Here is a 22,641-nt window from a genome sequence, read left to right as displayed (position 1 = left end):
GTGAGCACGAGGGGCGCTTCTCCCCGCAGGCTCAGGACCACGCGGGGCTCAGAACACGTGCGGCGCCCGGGGCTCGTCTCCGAGCCGCGCTTATCACTGAACCCATCGGGCTGGAAACGAGGGCTGTGCCCGGCCTGGGGGAGCCCCACTCCCACGCTGTAGGCGTGTAAACCCAGCAGCACCGCGAGTGTGCAGCCCAGCACACGCGCTCACAGCGACGCGCCGACGCCTGGATTCACGAGTTCAAGAAGAAAGGGCAGCTGTGCGGGCCGCCACCGCGCCGCGGGAGTGGGGTCTCAGCACCAAGGGGCGCTTCACGTGGAAAGTCTGAAAACCAGGATGCTGGCGGCAGAGATCAGCAGGGCCTGTGGCGGGCCGCACGCAGTCCACGTGAAGGGCAGTCACCGCGGGGCCTCAGAGGGAACCGAGGTGAACCTGCTACGCACAGCCTCCGGCCATGGGGCATCCGTCCTGCACCCCCAGACACTGTACCCAGGCGCTGGCCCACTCCCTCCTCCCTGGGCACCCTTACCCCCATGGGCACTCTCACCCCGGTGGCATCCAGGAGACGCAGGCTCAGCAGGCACTGCCCGCCACGGGGGGCTGGCACCAAGTCGGAGGTCTGGGCCTGGCCCTCCAGGTCTTCATGGTTGGAGCTGAGCCCAGACAGAGGGAGGCATGGGAGGCTGGGTGGACGCGAAGCGGGCAGGCACTGGGCAGGAGACCTGCCCCAAAGGACGCAGACGCCGCCACGAAGGGCCAGGCTGTCAGTGCTGCCAGGAGAGTTCTGGCCACGTGGGGGAGACCGCTGGGGGCAGGGGGCAGCGGGAACAATGGGGTCCAGGGGCCTGGATGCAGCTCCCAGCGGGCACAAGGGAAGGGGCTCAGCACAGGGCTGGAATCTGCAGCTGCTGACGGGGTAAAACCAGAGGACAGCAGGAGATTCAGAAGCTGGGTGTCCCACCCCCCACCCCACACGGCCACCCTGCTGCTCAGCAAAGCTCCCCAGGGATGAGGTCAGTTCTAGTCTACAGATGACCACGCAGAGAGGGACAAGCTCTGCACAGAGCATTGCACTGAGCATTTAGATGCAAGGACACACGAATATTAGATGAGAAATTCCAAGAGGAGGGAAATCAGCCACTGAATTGCTGTCACTCAGTCAATGCTTAAAACACACAGGATGGACATTAACCTTCGTTTCATTTGTCAGCTTTATATACAGGAGATGTAGGAGAAAGCAAATTTATAGCCCTTAAAGTTCCTTTTACGAGTCGTGATTTAAATATTTTTTGGATTATTTAAATTCAAGTTTGGAAATGGTTTATATAGCACATTTTGTTCCATGATGATCAAATAACCATAATCTCTTAATTGCTCCTAAATGTAAATTTTCATTAGACTAAATGGTTTTGCATCAGATGTCAAGAAAACTTGACCTATCTGAGTCTTGAAGACTCAACTAAATAAATGTCCACGCACGACCTTGGGACAGCCAGGTAAACTCAAAGTAACAGGTGCCCATCTTGACTGACCAATCAAAATGTACTTTGTCATTTGGTCTACTCTGAATTAAGCGTATTCCACGTATTTCCCCTTGGAAGAAAAACTACTTTAGAATGAAACTACTGACAGATGCAGCTTGGACAAATCTCAAGACGATTGCGTGAGGGACAAGCCACAAGGAAAAGAACAGACCGCCTGCTTCCATTTACACAGAGCGCGGAGACTGCAGCACACGCACAGGTGACAGCAAGAGGCAGGGTGGCTGCCTGCGTGGGGCCCGGGACCCAGGACCCCAGGGCCCACGAGCTCCTGGGGCCAAGGCCAAGGTCTTGGCATCTCAAACTTACCTAACATTGATTAACCTCAAAGAGCCTGTGTTGAAAACCATTTTGTTTTCTATTTTAAAACCCTTCACTTCGTTTTTTTAAAGTGAATTAGTGAACATCATCGGAAATTATTTTTGACCCTGGGGAAAACTGTCAGTGTGAGCATACATGGACAGCTTCCCCCGCTGGCTGCCTGGCTCCAGGGCAGCCTCAGACACCAGCCACCAGCCCTGAGTTCCCCCGACGGCAGCCGAGGGTCCCTCGTTCGGCTCGGGGACAGCCATGACTCCGGGCACGGGCAGCAGGACGGCAGGGGCAACGTGCTGTGTGGAGGGCTGCCGTCCATCCCTCCTCGGGAGACCGCCCAGGCCCGGCCTGAGGGTGGGGAGAGGAGCCGAGCCCTGAGGCCACCGGGGCTCTCCGTCCCCTCCTCGGGCGCGTTATGACCAGTCGGTGGCCCCGGGCAGGGGAAGCGGAGGGCGGCGCCAGCGCTCGTGCACAGGTGCAGCCGGGCCAGGCTCGGGGCTGCCTCACAGAATGAACAGAGATGCGTGGGTTGAGTTCCTTTAGCTGACAGAGATGCTCGGCGAGCTGCTTTACTCTGTTGGGGATTTCATTTTGTTTGTAATTTTGTTTTGCCTTTATTGAGCTCTCTTCCTGGCCTGACATCGAGGCTGATTTCGTCAGTTACAGCGAACAGCCAAGAGGCCGAGACGTGCTTCCCGGGCCCCCACGGTGGAGGGTGGGGGCGCACCTGGGCCCCGCAGTACCCTGCAGCAGCTCGAGGAGCAACTTGCCATTTTAGACCCCCGGCAGTCACGGCACTGATGAGTGAATTCGTCAATGTGAATTGCATTTTGCACTCGCCTTTTCCCAAAACAAATTTGGAAGAGATTTATAGAAGTACAGAGAAAACCAAAAATCTCTACGCAGACTAAAGTACAAAAGCCAGGCAATAAAAGGAGAATTGAAGGGAGATTGAAACCAATGCAAACAGAAAGGAAGACACCTTCTGTAGTTGAAAAATAAAAATCTGAGACTAAATCAATTAGAACACTCCAGAAAACTGATGGAAACCTAGATGACAGCCCGCTCTGTCAACATTGGCCCCGGGCAGGTGAGACAGCCAAGGCTGATGAGAAGCTTACAGCTCCGAAACAATGAATAATTCCTGAACTTACGTAAGGCTGGTGTCACGACAGGGGAGCAGCCGCCGTCCACTCTGGCTTCGCACACCTGTGTGACAGAAACCACAAGATGCTTCTATTCTCAGACTCACGTCACAAAGCAACACATTTTCAGAAGCTCTCAATTAAAATTCAAAAGAATGTATCTCCGTTTCTTTAAGTACTATTATAATTTTAAAGCATTCAGTAAGTTTACTTACCAAATACTAGAAATTAATGTACTATTTCATCTAGCAAATGTATCTGCCTTCGTATGTAAGGCGTTGGATCATCTAAAGAACGTTTTTCATCCTTTCTGATGGAAATCTATTACCTCCTTGCTTTCTCACATAAAGGGTGCCAAGTATAATTTTTAAACAGAAAATGCCCTAATCACTTATATTAAACTAAAGAGGAAGTGAGGAAGTGGTGCTGAGCGCCTGCGGGCTTGCACACGGGGGCGCATGGGGAGCGTCCATCACGGCCCTCACGGCTCTGGGCGTGCTTGGGGACTGGGCCGTGGACACCGCCGAGGTCAGGGAGGTCCCGGAACTGAATCAGACCACAGTGACCGTTAGAAACTCTGAGTTCAGGCTAGGAGTTCCCAATGCCAGTGCCCAACAACCCCTGGAAGGGCGGCCATGCCCAGGGGGTGAGAGGAAAGCAACGGCTGTCCAGGTGTGCCGGTGAGAGCCAGGGCTGGCTGGGTTGGGACCTCCCCCTCGGGTGCCGGCCTCTTTGAGATCAGTTAACGCTCTGCACGTTTGCACCAGAAAAGGCACCTGTGCATCTACGCAGAGCACTGCAGGCGAAACACGACAGTCCCCACGCGCCCCGGGGCCCACAGCGCTGCAGCCCAGCCCTGGCTCGCGGCGTGCCCCCGCCCGGGACCCTGGGGCGCAGACGCAGCACCCAACCCCTGCCCGACGGTCTGCGAGGCAGGAGCCATGCAAACGCGATTTCAAGTTAAGACACTGACCTCAAGGAAACCGAAAACGACAGGGAGACGACGCAAATTCTGCAAACTGTTTACCTCTGAGATGGGAGAGAGAAGGAAACTGACTTTTAATTCACACTTCTTACGGTTCTGATTTTCTTTTTTAGCATATGCTGGTAAAACTACAAATGTTTCTTTAAATATTTAAATTAAAAGGACACCCTTATTAACGGGGTATTTATTCAATAATTACAACACATTCATGTAGCAGAATCTTGTGTCCTCACTATTTAGAGTGAAGCGGTTATGACCATTAGGTTACTGACACAAAATCAGGATTTTTAAAGGGACGTTTTTACTATGGAAATATATACATAAAACGTAAGTCCTCCAAAGAGGAGGCTGTCACTCAACTCCACAGGGTAACGACAGGTTAGAAAAAGGTTAAGAGGAAGAGAAATGGAATCACCCCACCTGCCTGTCTGTCTGTCTGTCTTCAGACACCCCTGATAGTACTCACCCAACAGCACTTCCCGCTGCCCCCCAAATCCAGTGGAGACTTCACAGGAGGAATGGGGGGCTGGGGGCAGCATCCCCACGCTCTCCCAGAGGGTTGAGCCCCTGGTCCCCACAAAGAGGGGGTGACCAGGACCAGACCCCAGCAGGCAGCCCCCTCTCTCCCGCCCTTGTGGGGGGACCCCAAGGCACACACACTGCACGGCTCCACGGGACCTGAAAGCACAGGGACACCTGCCCTCAGGCTATTCTGGGGACACTATCACACAGCGAAACTAAAGTTCCTGTAGGGGCCGGTTCTCCCTGGTCGTTTTATTCCACATTTATCCCAGAGATCCATGCAGCCTTTGGGAACAGCGCAGCTGACCAGCACATACCGGAGAGGGGAAACAGCGCAGCTCAGCACGTGGTCAGCAGTACAAGGGCAGAGCCCCTTCCCCTTAGCTCTGCATCTCTCACCAGAGTCCGCAGGAGCATAATCTAGTCTCGAATAAAAAGTACATCTTTAAGGAAGAAACAGCAATGCACTGAGTGTCTCTGGAAGACTCGGCAGTGAAAACAGAGGGGCTGGAAGCGCTGGCCACTGCGGGGATGAGCCATGTCCAGTGTGGCCTGAGCTGACCCTGACCCCATGCCCTGCACCTGCGGGGACAAGCCCAGCCCCAGGATGGCCTCAGCTCCAGTCTCGCAGAGACGAATGAAGTAAAATCCCCGCGGCCACACATCTGGCTGGCGGCTCTCCCGGCCTGGACTGACCCCACCCGGGTCCCGTGGTCCAGAGCGCAGGCCTCAGTGGGCCTCTGGGATGCAGCCGCAGCGACTCCTGACACATTGCGGAGAAAATCAGGGAAAGCACACGGCTCTGCCTGAATCCTGGGGGTTGTCGAACACAAAGAAAAAAGGCTGCTCAATTTACACAGTAAATATGCAAAGTTCCCAACCAGAGGGTGCAGGAAAAGGGGGTGCACCAACGTGGGAAGACGCATCCACAGGGGCTGCGCCTGGAGCGGTCATTCAGCAAGGACATGCATGGCCAGCGTGAGGTCAGCAATCCACTCTGAGCACTGCGGTTTTTGTGCCTGGCCCTGCCAGGACTCATGGGTTTGCTCTCGCCCCCACAGAGGTAGAGCTCAGCCCCAGCAGGGCCCTGCTTCCCTCCCGCGGTGACCACCCAGTTCACCGAGGACGAAAGGGGACCACTTCCTCCCAGCCAGCCCCAACGCGGCCAAACGTCTACAGGTCACTGTGCATCTCTGGGATGGACTCTAAATGCCGTCCGGCACCCACAGGCTGCACAGTAACTCATCCCCTTTCAGCTGGAGGCTCAGGAGCATGACCAGCCGGGCACATGGCTGAGGGGCAGCCGCCAAGCGCCCATCCTGGAGGGCCACCTGCTTTTGGCCGCATGAAGGAAGGCTGCCAGGGCCTCTTGCTTCAGGCATCTGCAGCCCCCAGGGCGCTGCCACGGGGTGGGGCAGACTGCCTGCTGACCAGGGCAGTGTCAAGGCGCCCGGCTAGGTCGGTGCACCGTGCTGCACAGGCCATGCTGCCCGCCCGCCACAGCCCACCTCTGGCCAACAAGGGTCCCGGCCAGGGCACAGCCAGTGCCCACTGGCTGCGTTCAGTGCTTCCCGCTGGCCACCTCGCCTCGGAAGCGGCCCCGGCATGGTGCTGAGGTCTGGCCAGCGTCCCGAGACGGGCAGCTTCCTGGAGAGCCACCGGGCCGGGGCCGGCCGGGTGCGTCCTGCACACTGACCTGGGTGGAAGTCCCACGCGAGCGTGCTTCCAGACAGTTCAGGGAATGGCACGCTTCCGCCCCGTGCACTCCTCTGATTGTGTACTGCTGCCAAACAACAAAGCGAAAACACTAGAGTTGTGAGTGTGCTGACAAGCTGGGAGACGAGAGTGTGGGAAACGCAAGGGCACAGGAGGCCGCCTTAGGTGGAGAGGAATGCGGGAGGCACAAAGGAACGGCTAAAGCGAGCGAGATCAAGAAGCAGAAGCCATCCATTTAGAAGTAGCTTCCAGAAAGACAAAAATCAAAACGGAAAAATTGATTGCTTTTAAAAGCACAACAGGAATCAAGATTTGATCTAATATGTGCATTTATTTTTGGAAATAATGACAAAAAGCTATGTATTCAAAATAAAATGAATCCTAACAGCAAGTATAATTAGAAAAACTAAAAATCCAATAAATGCTAGTGTCTCTTTGAATAACAGAATTTCAAAAGGGAAGGGTAGGTGCTTACATAGGGTTATTCCTCAAAGTGCTGTGAATGAGGAGGTTAGAAAGCTTAATCCCCTTGGGATTAAAACAGACTCCTGCCGGCCATCGACAATTCTTTAGTTCAATTCTCGCAGAAACATAAATAAATAAAAACCAAATAAACTAATTCTTCCCATTTCTGCCTTATCTGGTTCTCTAAGGACATCCTCTTCGAGACTGAAAACCCAACCATGGCTGGAAAACGAGCATCACTGGCCTAGCTAGTCTCTGTTTTACACATTAGTTGGAAAAATAAATAACAATTATTTAATAGATGAGGACTAACATTTTAAAGTTTGTTCCATGGATTAAAAATGCTAACCGTGCTGCCCTGGAGTTCACCCATTTTCTGAAAGTCTATTATTGAAAATGGCTTCTTGTCAAGGAAGAAAATTATGCAGAGAAAAGAATCTCACATTTCTTCTCAAATTTTGGAAGTGAAAAGGTCAAGTAAAAATAAACACAAAGCAAAACTGACTAATTGGAGCCTCTGTGCACTGTGTGCCAGGCTAACAGCGCAGAAAGTTAGAAGTTAAAAATAAAAGAGGTCAGCACTTGGAGGAGAGAGAGCTGGGAGGTAAAAATACACACTCGTATCTCACTTCTAGCGGCTGCGTGGCTTTCAGCTTTGCACGAAAATCTCTACAAAAAGAGGGGGAAGGAAAACCCTCCACGGCACAGCGGCTCCGCCACAGACGGGCACCAACGGGCAAACTGATGTGCGGAATGATCTACCACGGCGCCCCAAAGCAAGTCTCAGGAGCAAAGAAACCATTTTCGCTCAACCCTGTTTCAGGTGGCTTTTCTACGCGTGTCACAGCAGCACAGGAGGAGACCTAGCAAAGCACTGGCTTAACAGTAAACCTGGAAAACACCCAGAAAGGGCATTAACAGGTCAAAAATATTACAGGATGCTTATTTGCTTGTTCAGAAAACACGTGTGGGTGCTGCCCACACTCCAGCACCGAATGCACCGAGGGGAGCAGAGAGCTCGTGGGAAAGGGGGGACGGTGCCCCGAAGGTGGCCAGGAGGGGAAACGTGAAACCACGAGAAAACAGGCCTCCAGAGGGGCCTGGGTCCGGGTGAGCATGGGCCCCGCACACGCCAGGCCCGAGAGAGTGCTCCGCCGGCCAGAACCGCCCGTGGCTGAGAAGGGTCCACGGGACAGGCCGGTGGTGCCGAGTCTTCACACACCTGGACACACGTGTTCACAGGCAGCCGAGGACCGCGAGGGCTGTGACGGGTCTGTCTGCCCGAGGGCCACCCTCCAGGGAGGGGGCACAACATGCGGGCCGCTGAGGCTGCGTAGGAGATGCCGCCCTGGGGCTCAGAACCGTGCACTCCAGGGCACAGGAAGGGAGGCGTGGGCACGGGGTGCCCCAGACCCCCAGACTGCAGGAGCCCGCTGGCGAGTGGGGTGAGTGGGGCAGCCCAGTTCTCTGTGCTGAGGGGTGGCAGCAGGGTGCCTGGTTCTGTGTCCTTGGTCCTTGACTCCATTCCCAAAACATCTACAGGGAAGCATGTGATTTCTGTGACAAGCCTGTCTGAGCCGAGCCGAGAAGTGGCATCCACAGGGGCCTCCAGCAGGCAGAGCACCCTCCGGCCCAGGGAACAGCCCTTAGGCAACAAGCAGCGTCCACACTGCGAGGGACCTTCCCAAGGCGGGGACGTGCCCCCCGCCATGTGCCCCCCCATGTGCCCACTGCCGTGTGCCCCCCGCCAAATGTGTCCCCCACTGTGTGCCCACTGCAGCCACCAGCTGTGGCCAAACCCCCTGGGAGGGGCTCCTCCCTGAAACGTCACCTATGCCGGCAGCTACCACAGCGGGGCAGCCGAGCCTCGGGGAGGCACCCACTGCTGGGGTCCCCAGGAGCATGCCCTGTGGGGGCTACACACAGAGCAGCAGAGACTGGGCAGGGGTCCCTGTGGGCCACTCGAGGGAGACGCAGCCCCTCCGCGGGGAGGGCCCACTCGTGCTCGGGGTGGGAAGTGGCTGCAGGGCCCAGCGCAGGGGGCCACGGGGGTTAGCTTGGGGTCCTACTAGCCCACCCACCCCCACCTCACCTCGTGGGTTCCCTCACCTGCCCCCCCCGACACAGATTACGATTAAACTTACTTAAATCTGGACTCAGAGGCCATGTGGCGTCAGATGTCTGAAGGCCACAGCGCTGCTGAGCCAAGGCCTCCAGACTCGGGGTGCTGGCCACCTTCAGTGGAGGCAAAGACAGACGGGACCCCAAAACACACGCTGGAAAAGCGGTCCAGGCCCGCCCTGCACTGCCTGGGGGCCGTGGCTTGGGGTGCATTAAGCAGCACCCTGGGACGCCTTCCACACAACCCACCTTCAGTGACCAGACGCGACCGCGGCTGTGCTGCTTTCCCAAAGTGCTCACCTGTCTCTGGCCCCTTGCCCAGCCTGGTGGGGGCCCTGAGACCCCTTTACAGTCACTCATCGAGGGGAACCGTGTCTCCTGCTCCCTCGCCCCAAAGAGCCCTGGGGGACAGCAGGGGACAGCAGGGGAGGGAGGGGACAGGAGGGGATAGGAGGGGAAGGCAGGGGACGGCAGCGGACAGCAGGGGAGGGAGGGGACGGGAGGGGATGGCAGGGGACAGGAGGGGACAGCAGGGGAGGGAGGGGACAGGAGGGGACGGCAGGGGACAGGAGGGGATGGCAGGGGAGGCAGGGGACAGGAGGGGATGGCAGGGGATAGGAGGGGACGGCAGGGGAGGCAGGGGACAGGAGGGGACGGCAGGGGACAGGAGGGGGTGGCATGGGACAGCAGGGGAGGCAGGGGACAGGAGGGGACACAGGGGATGGCAGAGGACAGGAGGGGATGGCAGGAGGACAGGAGGGGGATGGGAGGGGGGCGGCACCTTCTCCCAGGAGGAGCTCACCTGGCGGTGAGAGAAACCAGCATCCCGAGATGCATCTTCCCGCCTTCATTTTAACAGCTCCAAAAGGCTGGCATTGTGGGTCCCAAAAAGAGAGTCTCAAGATTTCTAAATGTTATTTTAAATCAGAGCTCCAAATAAAGCAGAGAATACACGGGGTCCTATCCCTGATCCCGTTCAGTGCACACCTGGCACACTTGTGAGCGCTCGTGCCGCGGTCGCTCCCACGCACAGCCCCACGCCCCCCCTCGGCCCTCTCGCGCTGCCCCCCACGGCACCTTCCCTCTGGGACCGAGCTGCCCCCTCCGCGCCGCGGTCACACGCGCCAGGCTAAAACTCATGATTTCTCAACAGGGGCTGGAACTATTGACGTGTGTTCGTTGTGGCTTTGACGGGCCCCGGGTCACCGCCTCTTGGGGGGAAAGGGGCAGGCAGGGGTGCCAGGTATGGCTTCAGCCCCAAGCCCGAGTCCCTCCGGTTTCCAGCCAGCCCGCGGGCGCCACTGCGGCTCGGGGGACAGCGCCGGGCACAGCCACACGTGAGCTGGCGGAGCTGACGGGGTCTCCCGGGCCGGCGCGGGTGGCAATGTCTGCCGGCCCCAGCCCAGAACCCAGAGAGCTGCGGCTAATCCCACGAGGGCTCCCAGCGCAGGGGGCCAGGAAGGGCTGTGGGGAAGGTCCCCGGGCGTTTGTTGGCCCATAACAGGACGCGGTTGCGATAAAGACAAAGACAGGAAATAATGCGGGGGGGGGGGGCAGCTTGGAAGCCTGAAATCCTCCCGACCACACCAAGCCCCAGGCCCGCCGGGAAGGGGCCCCGCGTGGCACCCAGGGTGCTGGGCCGACCTCGTCGTCACTAACAAAACAACCAAAAAAGCAAAGGGGACCACAGCCAAAATTCCTGGACAGGGGCGCACTGCAAAGAGAAAGCTGAACACCCGCCCGACAAGCCGGGAGGGGCCGGGCGGTGTCGGACACGCCCGATGGAGGGCGGGGGCCCCCTTCACAGCCCCCCACCCCACCGCCCGCCTCCACACCGAGGGCAGGCCCACTCACACACACCTGCAGGAAGAGCGAACCGAGAGCCTCAGAGCTCTGGGCACTGAGGCTGCGTGACCTTTACCCTGGTCCGGGCCATTCTGTATCATCCCTAGGGCCCCTCGTGGGCATCAGACTCATAAATCGTGATCCAGGAGCCACGAGCCTGGCAGGAGCAGGAGGGCCGAGGCACGGCCAGCAGCAGCCGGGAAACCAGAGAAAAAAGAACGTCCATCTCCTAGCCTGTTTAAAAGGCCAAAACACAACCGGACACTCCTCCAGACATGACAAATATCCAAAGCACAAAGGATCCGTGAGGAAACTGAAACGCAAGGCAAAAACCTCTTAAGAAGTCCAGCCACGCACTCACATTTCTCTGCCATCCTGAGCGAGCTGCTTTGGACGCTTCCCCCATAAACGAGACCATCAGTCAGCGGCCCAGCCCCCAAACCACCACCACTTCCGACCACTCCCTGCACCATCGGGCCCCAGTACCGGGTCTGTCCCACCCCACTGGGGGCAGAGTGAGCAAGTGTGACCTGATCAAGTGTGACCTGAGCCAGGGGTGACCGTGAACAAGTGTGACCTGACTGTAAGCAGGAGTGAGCCGGCCGGGAACCCACTGCCTTCGGGGCAGCTCCCTGGGGCAGGGGCCAAGTGGAAGGTGCTGGCACAGGCCTCGCTGACCAAAGGTCAAGCGCTCTCGGCCGCCACGATGACCGGCCCATGCGGCCTGTGAGCTGCCCCGAGGCCTGGGAGAGGAAGGCGCTGACACCCCAGCCTGCCGGGGGGCAGCACCCCCTTTCCTGGCACACTGGCTTGCATTGCTTCCGGACTTTGCTGAACCAGAGGGCGCAGTGCTCAGGGTAACGGGCCACAGTGAGATGTGCGAGAAAACGTAAGGACTAACCCAAAGGTCAGGGTAGAATGGACGGGGGCACGAGGACACAAATGCTGGGTTTTTAAACACTTTCTAGGGTCTTAATCTTTTTAAAACAGACTATTTCTAGAACAGTCTGAGACGTACAGAAGGTGCAGACAGGAGAGCCCTCACGTCCTGGGGGCCCAGGAGCCCACATGGCACGAGGCGCGCAGCCTCCTCTCCCGGCTCTCCTTGGCAGTCACCTGCGTCCTTTCTGCCCCAGGACCCCACCCGGGACCCACGTGCCGCTGCCCCCCAGGCTCCTCCCGGCTTCGTCCCTGGTGTTGGGGAACGTCAGGGGCTGTGCCTACGCTCCCCTGGGGGGCTGAGACCCCTGAGGCCGTGCCCCTCCTGGGCTCGCCACACCAGCGTGCTGCTGGCGAGGCCATGCCCCACCAAGGCCGCACCCCCAAACATTACCCCCAGCCCCCACTTCACACCCTGGGGGGCTGAGACCCCTGAGGCTGTGCCCCTCCTGGGCTCGCCACGCCAGCCCCCAGCCCCCACCCCACGCACGTGAAGGAGCGAGAGTGAGGTTCCACCTCCCAGGCGCAGGATCTCCGCAAATTATTTGGGGTTCTCCTGCACATTTGTCCCCTGCACCCATTTACCTCAACGTGGACCCCGGGCACCTGTTTTACCCTTGGAGTCCACCCAATCCCTCACTGTCCAGCCGTTTCAGCTGTTCCTGAGGCGGCCTCATCAGGGTGGGTTTTCCCCTTTCCCGAGACCCTCAACCCCGGGCAGCAGCTGACCAGGCTCACCCTGGTCTCCTCCCGCCCAGTCCGAACCACCAACCCTCCCGGGGCCCTTTACAGTTTACATGCCCCTTCTTGTGCACCACGCAGGTACACCCGGACAAAAGTACTGCGTAGGGGCTAGCTTGGCCTGCCTTGTACCCCCCTCTTTCTGATAAGGGTACCCCAAATGTGCAGGAAGGGAGTGCCTGGGTGGGGCAGCTCACGGGGCTGCTGGGGGGACGGGGAGGCGGGTGGGAATGGGGGTCAGGAAGGGGTGATGGGGAGGGGGAGGGGCGACAGAGAGGGGGACAGAGAGGGGGACAGAGAGGGGGACGGCTGAACCTCCGGTTTAAACTGCGCACAGCGCCCTCCAGGGATAAGATGATGCTCTTACCATTTTTTCTTAGTGAGAATCATTTTCATCCCTTGTGCAATAACAAGTAAGGTCTAAAACTCTGTAAAGGAAAATAATACTAACAATTTGATTTAGAAAAACATAAGCACAAGGTGTACTCACTTTAAAATAAACCACGTGAATATGCCCACTGCTATTCCTACTCTACTTCCCTTACACAATTGTAAGAAGCACACGATCCTCTCCCATTTTAACAGTCGGGAAGACCTGTTTCCGAACAGGAATTCAGAAAACTCAAATATTTAGGCAGTAAGTACATAATATTTGGAAGGTTTAACATGCTTTCTGCTTAGGGAGAAAAAGGTCTGAAAGTTCTGAAAATGGTAAAGTTCATTACAACTTCCAAAAGCAAAGAAGAACCCGACTGACTTGAGAGATGTTATCCTTTAAACTCCAGCACAGGAGAGAAATGTTATACCTTACCAAAACTTTGGAGAAACAGCAACAAAGCATTTTTAAATTAATTCACAGGTAAGAATTCACACCTATGAAAAACTGTAATTTCGAGGTGCTTTAGAAACCCATCCCTCGGGTCAGCTTTAGGGGAAAGGTTTCCCATCTCCGGGAAAGAACCGCAGCTGGGGCCAAGCGAGCCTTAACCCTGAGCTCCCCGCGCCGGAGGCTGCGGACCCTGGGAGCGCCCCGGCCCGTGGAGGGAGGAGAGGGGGAGTGCGCGGGGCTGCGGGGTGTGGGCGGGGGTGCGGGGTGCTGGTGGGGGTGAGGGGTGCCGGCAGGGGTGCGGGGTGCCGGCGGGGGCGCGGGGTGCAGGGCGCACGGTGTGCGCCGGGCTGGTACCCACCTTCGCGGGTCGGCAGCCTGCAGAGCACGGCCCGAGTGGACCCGCCGGGCACCACAGCCTCAGCACCCGGGTGCCCCACGCGGGGCGGCTCCCCAGTCTCAGCAGTCCGGCCCATGCCGGGGCTGCTGCTTGCGCCCTCCTCCTGCCCATGCGAACCGGCCGGGAACCCGCGAGCCCACGTGGGTCTGGGGAGGGGCGGCGTCTGCACCCCTGGGTGCCTGGACTGAGGGGCGGCACTGCCTGCAGGTGTGCTGGGGACCCATCCTCTCCAAACGGGTTTACAGCTGGGGTGGGGGGGGCCCACAGCCTCCCTGGCAATGGAAAGCAGATGTTTTCCCTTTTACTTCATGAGATAACAGCCAACTGGGGCCCGGAGTTCATGCACCCACTTGGCTGCTGTGCCCAGAAGGTCCGTGATGGGGAGTGGGGAGGTGGTTGGCCGCTCCCTGGGCCTCTGCCCCGACTTGGGGACAGCAGCTCCTCCTCAGACCCCACCTGGTCTTGGGTACCCACGTACTCCCACGCAGCAAGCCTGCCCCGTCATTTAACCTTTCAACCATGAAATAATTTCAAACTTACAGGACAGCTGTAAAAATGATGCCGAGTACAGACAACTCCCCCACATGCCCACTAGACCCAGATCCACGGTCAGACCCGCCCCCGCCATGCCATTCTGTCATCCATTACCCGATTTCTGAACACCTTGCGCAGGTGGCACACATCCACACCTCTACTGCCACGTGCACCCCGTGACAGGGACACCCACTCCTGTTGCCACCGCAGGGGCAGGGCCAAGATCAAGAAACTTAACGCCACCATAAAGCTCACTCTGTTTCATTTGTTCACGTCCTTTTATCCTTCTGAGCCCTTCCCTCCATCCTCAGGTCCCACATCCTGCTCTAGTTCACATCACCTCTGTGTTCTCTTTCTGTCTGTAAGTGTGGAAACGCACACACGCACATCCGGTCGCTTCCACCCCTGCCAAGCACACCATGCAGGGGGGTCAGCCCCACACAGTGTCGCTCCCTCCTCACCTTCTACCACTAGAATGTTCTCTCCACCCCACAGGAACCCCACACCCACCTCGCAGTCACCCCGGCCCCGTCTGCTAAAGCTGCTGGAATGCAGCACACCAGAAGTGGCCTGGCCGCCACAAGAGCCATGAGGCCACACGTGCGCGTTCCAAGGCCATGGAGATGTCACATCAAGGCGCCAGCAAGAGGTCACCTTCACTCAGGAAAGGCCCATCGAGTCCGGGGCTCCCGTCGCGGGGAGGGCCCCGGCCACCTGCAGTCCCTCCCTCCCGCTTCTGGTTTCAGCAACTCCCTCTGCTCCTGTGTCCAGTGTCCCCTCTCCCTGTGCCCGTGGGTCCTCACTGAGCTTCTCCGGGACAATTTTGGCTCCTAGCTCAGCGTCTCCAAGTGTCGGTGCCTTGGGTTCATCTCTGCTCTCCGCGTCAGCTCTGAGCTCTTGCTCACTCTCTCTCTCTCTCTGCGAACCCTTTTCAGGACTCTAGTAAACTAATTAAGACCCACCCTGAACGGGCGGGACCTCCATGGAAACAACCCAATCCAGGGGTCCCACCCACAGTGTGTCTGCACCCACAAGACTGATCAGAAGGGCATGGCTTTCCTGGGGTACATCCAGCACCCTCCTCAGAGCCCCTGCCCCACCGCTGGTAACCTGCATCTCCTCTCTGCGGGTTTGCAGATTCTCTGACATTTTCTTAGCGGTTACCGTGGGCTTAAATTCAACACCCTGCACTGAGCAGGCTCGTTTGCCTGGACACCGGCTCAGCGTCAGTGGTTTTCCCACGCTGGGCTCCTGCCCCCTCCATCCCGCCTCATGCGTTCTTGTCACAAACTACTTCTATAGAGTAAGAGTCTAAAACCACTGATTCCTCATTGTTTTATGCATTTGCTTTTTAGACCCTGTAGGAAATAAAAACTGAAGTTACAAACCAAAAATACACTGGTTCTGGTATCCATGTCCTCATCTTTACCGCCAGCTAACATCTTTAACCTGACTCCAAAGATTCAGGCCCTGGGATCTCACATCACCCTCAGACGCAGCTTCTGTCCTTTCTGGTTTGCTGAATACCTTTCACAATGATAAGCAACTCTTTTTTAATGCACATTTTATCTGAACCCAAGAGGAGAATCTGGGAAAATAAAGGAAATGGACTATCTGGAAGGGAAGGCCCACGGCCTCCTCAGCCTCCTGTAGGTTTTATCTTTATCGTCCCCCGCCCCCGACCCCGCATCGGCCAGTCGGGGGAGGCGGCCAGGACCCAGGTGGGGCCGCAGCCAGGGTTTTCCCGCAGTGGCACGTGAGCAGCTGCCTGGCACTGCAAATCCAGCTCGTGGTTGCGCTTTGACTCAGATAACTTCAAATGATACAGTGGATTTGCATTGAACGTAACTGGGATTTTTATAAAAAGGCTCAAAGAGCACGCCAGAGTCAAGAGAGTGGTCACTTGGCGTTATGGTCTGGACCCTGGTGAGAGGACGGCCAGTGGTGGTTTTATTTGAGACATGACGTGGGCATGTGGCCGCCACGGGAAGGGACATTTCTCATCACAGTCCTGCTCTGCCCTCTCAAGGCACGGATGAAAACGCCTGTCAGGTGGGGCCCGAGCTTCATTTCAGTCCAGCCGACCTCTCCAGCGCCCTCAGTCTAGGCTCCCCCTTCCATCCCACTGCCCAAGCCAGACCAGGGATGCCGCTGGACACCCTGAAAAAGCTTACGTGCCTGAGGCCCTAACTCCTTCCCCACCCCCCACCACCTGCCCAGCCTCCAGGCCCCCATGCACAGCCCAGCACCCAGAACCTTGCAAAGCCCAGTCTGCACTCTTGCCCCTCCCCCATGCCCTTATCTGGCTTCCTCTGGCCTTAGGATAAAGCCTCGAAGAGCCCCCAGGGCTCACAGGGCCTGCAGCCCACGCCTCTGGGCAGGGAATACGCCTGCTGTCCAGAACAGTTCTCCAGCTGTGGGCCCAGGTCGGGAGGGGGTCTCCCCATCAGCCCCCAAACTCCCCTGGCCCCTCATGTGCATAGCGGACCTCCAGCTCTGCTCACAGGCTCACCTCAGCTGCCCAGCATTTGTTCTTTTGTTCTCAGCTAACAAAGAGAGGATGTTACCAGCATTTTTGCAGAGAACATGGGGGAAATCAACAGAACTTGAAGAGGAAGCTATTTGGAAGCGTCTGAGAGGAGAGGACGGTCCTTCCCAGCCCAGCCTTCCCTCCCAGGCAGTTCCCCTCGCACCCGCGCACTCCCTGGTTAGGCGGCCAGACGGGCCCTTCTCTAACAGAACAAGCCCCCCAAACCGGGAGAAAGGTTTCTCCAGCTCTCTTCGGAGGGTGCTCACCAGAAGTAATTCCAGAGGCAAAGCACGGCCCTGAAAGAGGGGGCTGCTCTGTACTGGAGGATGTCGTTTCTCCCCTTCACAGGGCAACCTCATGACAAAACCCTTTTCTGCAGCGCCCAGCTCGCGCTACAGAACACCTGGGCCAGCGGCGCCTAAATGAAAGTCAGCTAGAGGAAAAGGTGGGGCGGGGGAGAAACCGCTCCCTCCCTGTGTCTGGACGGTGCTGTGAGCGCACCTGATGCCTGGAGCTGTGGCAGCCACCTTGAGACCACAGGGACAAGGCCTTGGGACGAGCAGCAGCACACCGAGGACAGAGAGCATAAAGGCAGCGTCTGAACTCCTGACACACTGAAGGCCACGCGTCCACCCTAAACGGCCTTTCCTCCGACATCTTCCGATGAGCTCGAACAAATCTATCTCCACACAGTACATATGTGCGTGGGGCGGGAGCTTCTCCTCGCCCCTCCTGTTCTGCGTGGGCAGAGCACGGCTCCCTGGCCCTTCCCGGTGGACACAGGCTGCAGGGGCATCCGGGAGAGGCTGCCCACTTCCCGGCCTGGCCCCTCCCCCAGGCCACCTGGTGGCTGGGTGGCCCACCCGGCAGGTCTCGGGCCCTGCAGGGGCACCTGGGTCCGGCGGCTTCAGCCCCTGTGGTGGAGGGCAGCGCTGGCCACGCTGTCCGGGTTTCCTCCAGTGGGTCCGGCTGCTTGGCCCCTGTCTGCCCCTCCCGGCCGGGCATCGGCACCCCCAGCACGGCCTCCCTATCCACCGTGCCGCCAAGGCCACCCGTCCCGCGGGAAGCAGCCGCCCGGCGCAGACTGCCCGGAGGCCCAGAGGCGGGCACACCTGCGGCAGCTCAGCGTTTCCGGACAGGCTTCCTGCTGCCCGATGGCGACGCTGCTCCTTCCTGCCCCCGCTCCTTCCTGCCGGGCCCCAGGCTGGAAGCAGGGCAGCCACCCCACAACTGAGGGGCCACCGAGGGGCAGCAGCCGCCCGCGCACCCACGCAGTGGACGGCAGGCAGGACCGGGGGCACCGGTGGCCATGGGGGTCCGGAGTCCCAGCCCCGCGCCCAGGCCTCGTGCGTGGGAACCTGCCGGGACGCGGCTCCAGCTGGGGGTCTGCTCCGGCCGGCAGCGCAGGGGCTGGGGGGGTCACCCCGGGACCGAGTGCTCCCCACAGGGGCAGCTGCCCTCCAGCGTGGGCCGGAGACAGAGGAGATGGGCAGCCCCGCGAGTGCACGGGCTGGGGCACGTGGGAAGGGTGGCCCGGGCACTGCAGGCCCCTGGGGGACAGGACCTGCCACTGTGGAGGACGCACAGGAGCTGCTGGGCCCCAGGGAGGGGGCGTCTCCTTGTGGTTAGGAGAGGTGGGTGCACAGCGGGACTGCCCTGGACAGGTCAGCAGTGGCCACAAAGGTCCAGGGAGTCAGACTGGTCGTGAAGAGAAACCCTTGGGGCTAGGGGAGGAGCTGGGGGGGCGTGGGGCACCCCAAGGTGTGGCGCCTTAGCAACAGGGAAGCCTGGAAAGCAGTGACCAAGGACAGACGTCCATGCTGGAGGCCACGCAGTGACAGGCAGGACGAGTGTCCATGCGGTGATGGGGCAGGACAGACGTTCCCGCTAAGGGCAGGAGGACGCCGGTGGCCACCACCCACCTCATAACACTCAACCCTCCCCAGCAGCCGCAGTGGGTGGTAAGAGAGACGGTGAGGCCAGGAGCAGGCGGCTGGGGGCACAGCCACCCAGGGCACGGCCACCCGGGACACGACCACCCGGGGACGGTCACACAGGGCACAGCCACCCAGGGCACGGCCACCCGGGAACGGTCACGCAGGGCATGACCACTCGGGACATGGCCACCCGGGGACAGTTATGCAGGGCATGGCCACCTGGGACATGGTCACCCGGGGACGGCCACGCAGGACACGGCCACCCGGGAACGGTCACGCAGGGCACAGCCACTCAGGGCACGGCCACCCGGGGCACGGCCACCCGGGACACGGCCACCCGGGACATGGCCACCTGGGACATGGTCACCCGGGGACGGCCACGCAGGACACGGTCACACAGGACACGGCCACCCGGGGATGGCCACCCGGGGACGGTCACACAGGACATGGCCACCCGGGGACGATCACTCAGGGCACGGCCACTCGGGACATGGTCACCCGGGGACGGTCACACAGGACACGGCCACCCAGGGCACGGCCACCCGGGGACGGCCACGCAGGGCACGGCCACGCAGGACACGGCCACCCAGGACACGGCCACCCAGGGACGGCCACCCGGGGACGGTCACACAGGGTACAGCCACCCAGGGCACGGCCACGCAGGACACGGCCACCCAGGACATGGCCACCCGGGGACGGCCACCCGGGGACGGTCACACAGGGCACGGTCACGCAGGACACGGCCACCTGGGGACCCCAACACGCAGAAGCAGGTAGAAAGCGTCACTGCAGAGAACGAGGCTTTGAAAGAAACGAGGCTTTGAAAGAAACGGCATTTCCGGTGCCCGGCAAAGGCAGATGACTCACTCTGGCAACTGGCTAGCCAACTGGAAAAATGACCAGTCACACCCAAAGCCACGCAAAAATAAATCTAGTACAGATTAGTATGCTTAATGTGAGAAACAAAGTATAAAAGTGCTAGAAGCAATTAAAGAAGACTATAGCTACAGTGCTAGGGAAATTTTTCTTAGAATGTGCTGCAAACCCAAAAGCCATAAAGAGAAAGACTGATACATGCGATCAGGCAAACATGTAAAATTCTCTCTGGGGGAAAAAACTCAAAATCTAAACAACATTGGCACACTCATGGTTTTGATTTGAAAACTTCCTACAAACCAACAGTAATTAAGACAGGTGGTCCTGGTACAAGGACAGACACACAGACCGACAGAACAGAACTGAGAGTCCAGGGTTGAGGCCATGTGCCTGTGGCCACTCGACTCTAGACAACACACCCAGCCTGCTCAGTGGGAAGCACCGTCTCATCACCAAACGGTGCTGGGCCAACTGGAAACCCACAGGCCAAAGAATGAACGTGGACCTAACTCTAGGCAGATACAAATTTAATTCAAGATGGATCAACGGCCTAAATATAAGAGTGGATACTATGAAACTCTACAAGAAAACAAAGGGAAACATCCTCAGGACCTTGTAGTAGGCAATGGGTTTTTAGGTTTTACATCAAAAGCACAAGCAACAAAATAAAAAATTGAAGGGACTTCACCAAACTTAATTTTAGTGGATGTAAGTATTGTTTTGTGGACTTGATTTTATAAGAGCAAAGGAAATTGAAAATAACTTCTGATCCTCTACCAAGAATCACATTTTCTTAAGGTCATGTCTGTGAGCCTTTCAGAGGCATTGCAGGGTACATTGCAGGGGGCCACTGAGAACTGCAGATCTCTACTTCGTCCTAAAGTCTATGTTATGAGGTGATTTGATTTACTTTACAGAAGGTGGATTTGGAAGACATAATGAAGAATTTAATATACAAATAGTACAAAAAAGCACCAGCAGCTGCTAAGACTATTTTGTGCAGTGCCTGGCTGGACAAAGCTGACGTGAACTCTGACAACGAGCTCCTGGGAAACAGGTGCTGTGGAGCCTCAGGCACGGGGGCACACCACCAGTTATTTTCTACCAAACACCTGGACGCATTCTAAAAAAGGGGAGGCCGCATGAATGCGAAAACCGTGTGTCTGATTGCTCCTGTTATCCACGGTATGGCGAGATGAGAAAAAAATAAGGATAAAGAATAAGTAACAGGGAGGATAAAAGGTAAAAAAAAAAATTGGGCAAATTGAAATACTAGTAGTCAATGAGAGGGACGAGTAAGGGGTATGAGACGTGTGAGTTTTTTCTTTTTATTTCTTTTTCTGGAGTGATACAAATGTTCTAAAAATGATCACAGTGACAAATACACAACGAGGTGATGATATTGTGAGCCACTGATTGTATACCATGGACAGACTGCAGGGGTGACGGTTTCTCAATAAAAATATTTTTTTAAATGAAGTAAGGGCATCAGTTTGAACATGTATTTCGAGGTTATGTTTAAAATAAATTAAATAAATCAAATTAAATTACAAATTAGTTTAAATGCATTGCCTTAAGGACAAACTAAAGAATGCGCCACCACATTTTAAGTAATAGTTGCGATGTCTATACCTAAAAAGCCAAACCAAACAATGTTGGCTTAAGCATTTTCTGTAAGAGCTGCCATGATTTTCTTTAAAATTAATCTCTCTTGCTCTTTTTTCCCCATCGTGGCAGTCTTTTACCTTCCCTACTCACAAAGAAGTACTGATTTTGTGGTACATGTTCTAAAGCATTTCTGATTTGAACGTTTTTGTACATTTTTATCAATTATTAAAACTTCTCTTTTAGTGTGCGGGGAAAAAAAGCTTTTGGGCATCAAAGGACATTAGCAAGAAAGTGAAAAGACAACCTACAGAATGGGGGAACATATTTGGAAGCCATTTTTCTGATAAGGATTTAATATACACAATATAATCAGAATTCCTGCACGTCAACAACAAAAAGACAACCCAATTAAAAAAGGGGCCAAGGATTTGAACAGACATTTCTCCAAAGATATTCAAATAACCAATGAATATAGGAAAAGATGCTCAACATCATTCGCCATTAAAGAGATGCAAATTAAAGCTACAACGAGGGGTGCCCGGGCGGCTCGGCGGCAGAACGCTCGCCTTCCACGTGGGCGCCCCGGGTTCAATTCCTGGACTACGCACCCAAAAACAAACAAAACTACAATGAGATGCCCCTTCACACCACGAGGATGGCTATTTAATTAGTTTTATTTCTTTGCATAACAAACTGAAAACCCGCGTTGGTGAGGATGCGGAGACACGGCTGGTGGGAGCAACATGGCACAGCCGCCGTGGAAAGCAGCCTGGCAGCTCCTCGGAAAATGAGCCCAGAGTCGCCGTGTGGCCGGGCACCTCACTCCCGCGTTTGCACGCCTGTGCACCCGTGCTCACTGCGGCGCTGAGCACAACTGCCGGGGGGCGAGCAGCCCGCGCCCGCACGGCAAGGAGGGCAGGCACCTGCCACCCTGCAACGGAGCATGAGGGGTCACAGGCCAGGGACGAAGGGCGCACAGCGCCCGCCGCTGCCCAGCAGGAGCCCCAGAAGGAGCAAAGCAGAAGCCCTGAGGGGGTGTGGGGGCGTGGCACACGTGTGTCTGGGACGAGGAAAATCACCTGGGAAGACAGTGGTGAAAGTACATGGTCGGTCGAGGTACTTAAAATGGCTAAAGTGATGTCTGGTCACGCGTGTTCACCAGTGCGCACCCCGGAAAAGCTGCCTTCTTTTACTCCTGAGCCAATCCCGTGCGGCAGGAACGGTAGGGCGGGACCTTCTCACTGGGTGGACCTTAATTGGGGGGGGTGGGGGGAGAGAGAGAAAGAGAGAGAGAAAGAGCTCAAATGCTCGGAAGCAGGGGGAGCCCCTGGAACCAGGAGCCCAAAGGACTGGGACCTGGCACCAAGGCGAGCAGATGCGCCATGCGCCCTCCCGTGTGACGGGGAAGCTGGGCGCTGCTTGTCCTCCAAGAAGGTAACCTTTGGTGCCTTAATTTGGACATTTTCACAGCCTTAGAACTGTAACTTGTAACTTAATAAATCCCCCTTAGGAAAACCAACCCATTTCTGATATATGCATCCTAACACCTTTAGCGAATTAAAACCACCGCAACTAAACATACATTTTTGTTT

General features: G+C 57.0%; 1 protein-coding gene across 2 annotated transcripts in view; it reads right to left on the bottom strand.

The window, feature by feature from the left end:
* Window positions 1-22,641, bottom strand: part of ADARB1 (adenosine deaminase RNA specific B1) — a 113,347-nt gene that overhangs the window by 76,771 nt on the left and 13,935 nt on the right. The window contains exon 1 of one of the 2 annotated variants that reach the window (XM_077119159.1): window positions 3,014-3,864. The exons of the other annotated variant lie outside the window; for it this stretch is intronic. The gene's annotated coding sequence lies outside the window, so the exon portion shown is untranslated. Of the gene's footprint in view, window positions 1-3,013; window positions 3,865-22,641 lie in introns of those variants that run through there. 2 annotated transcript variants of the gene reach the window in all.

Source organism: Tamandua tetradactyla, chromosome 10 (assembly GCF_023851605.1).
Source record: "Tamandua tetradactyla isolate mTamTet1 chromosome 10, mTamTet1.pri, whole genome shotgun sequence".
Classification (NCBI taxonomy): domain Eukaryota; kingdom Metazoa; phylum Chordata; class Mammalia; order Pilosa; family Myrmecophagidae; genus Tamandua; species Tamandua tetradactyla.
This window is presented reverse-complemented; position numbering and strand designations above follow the sequence as displayed.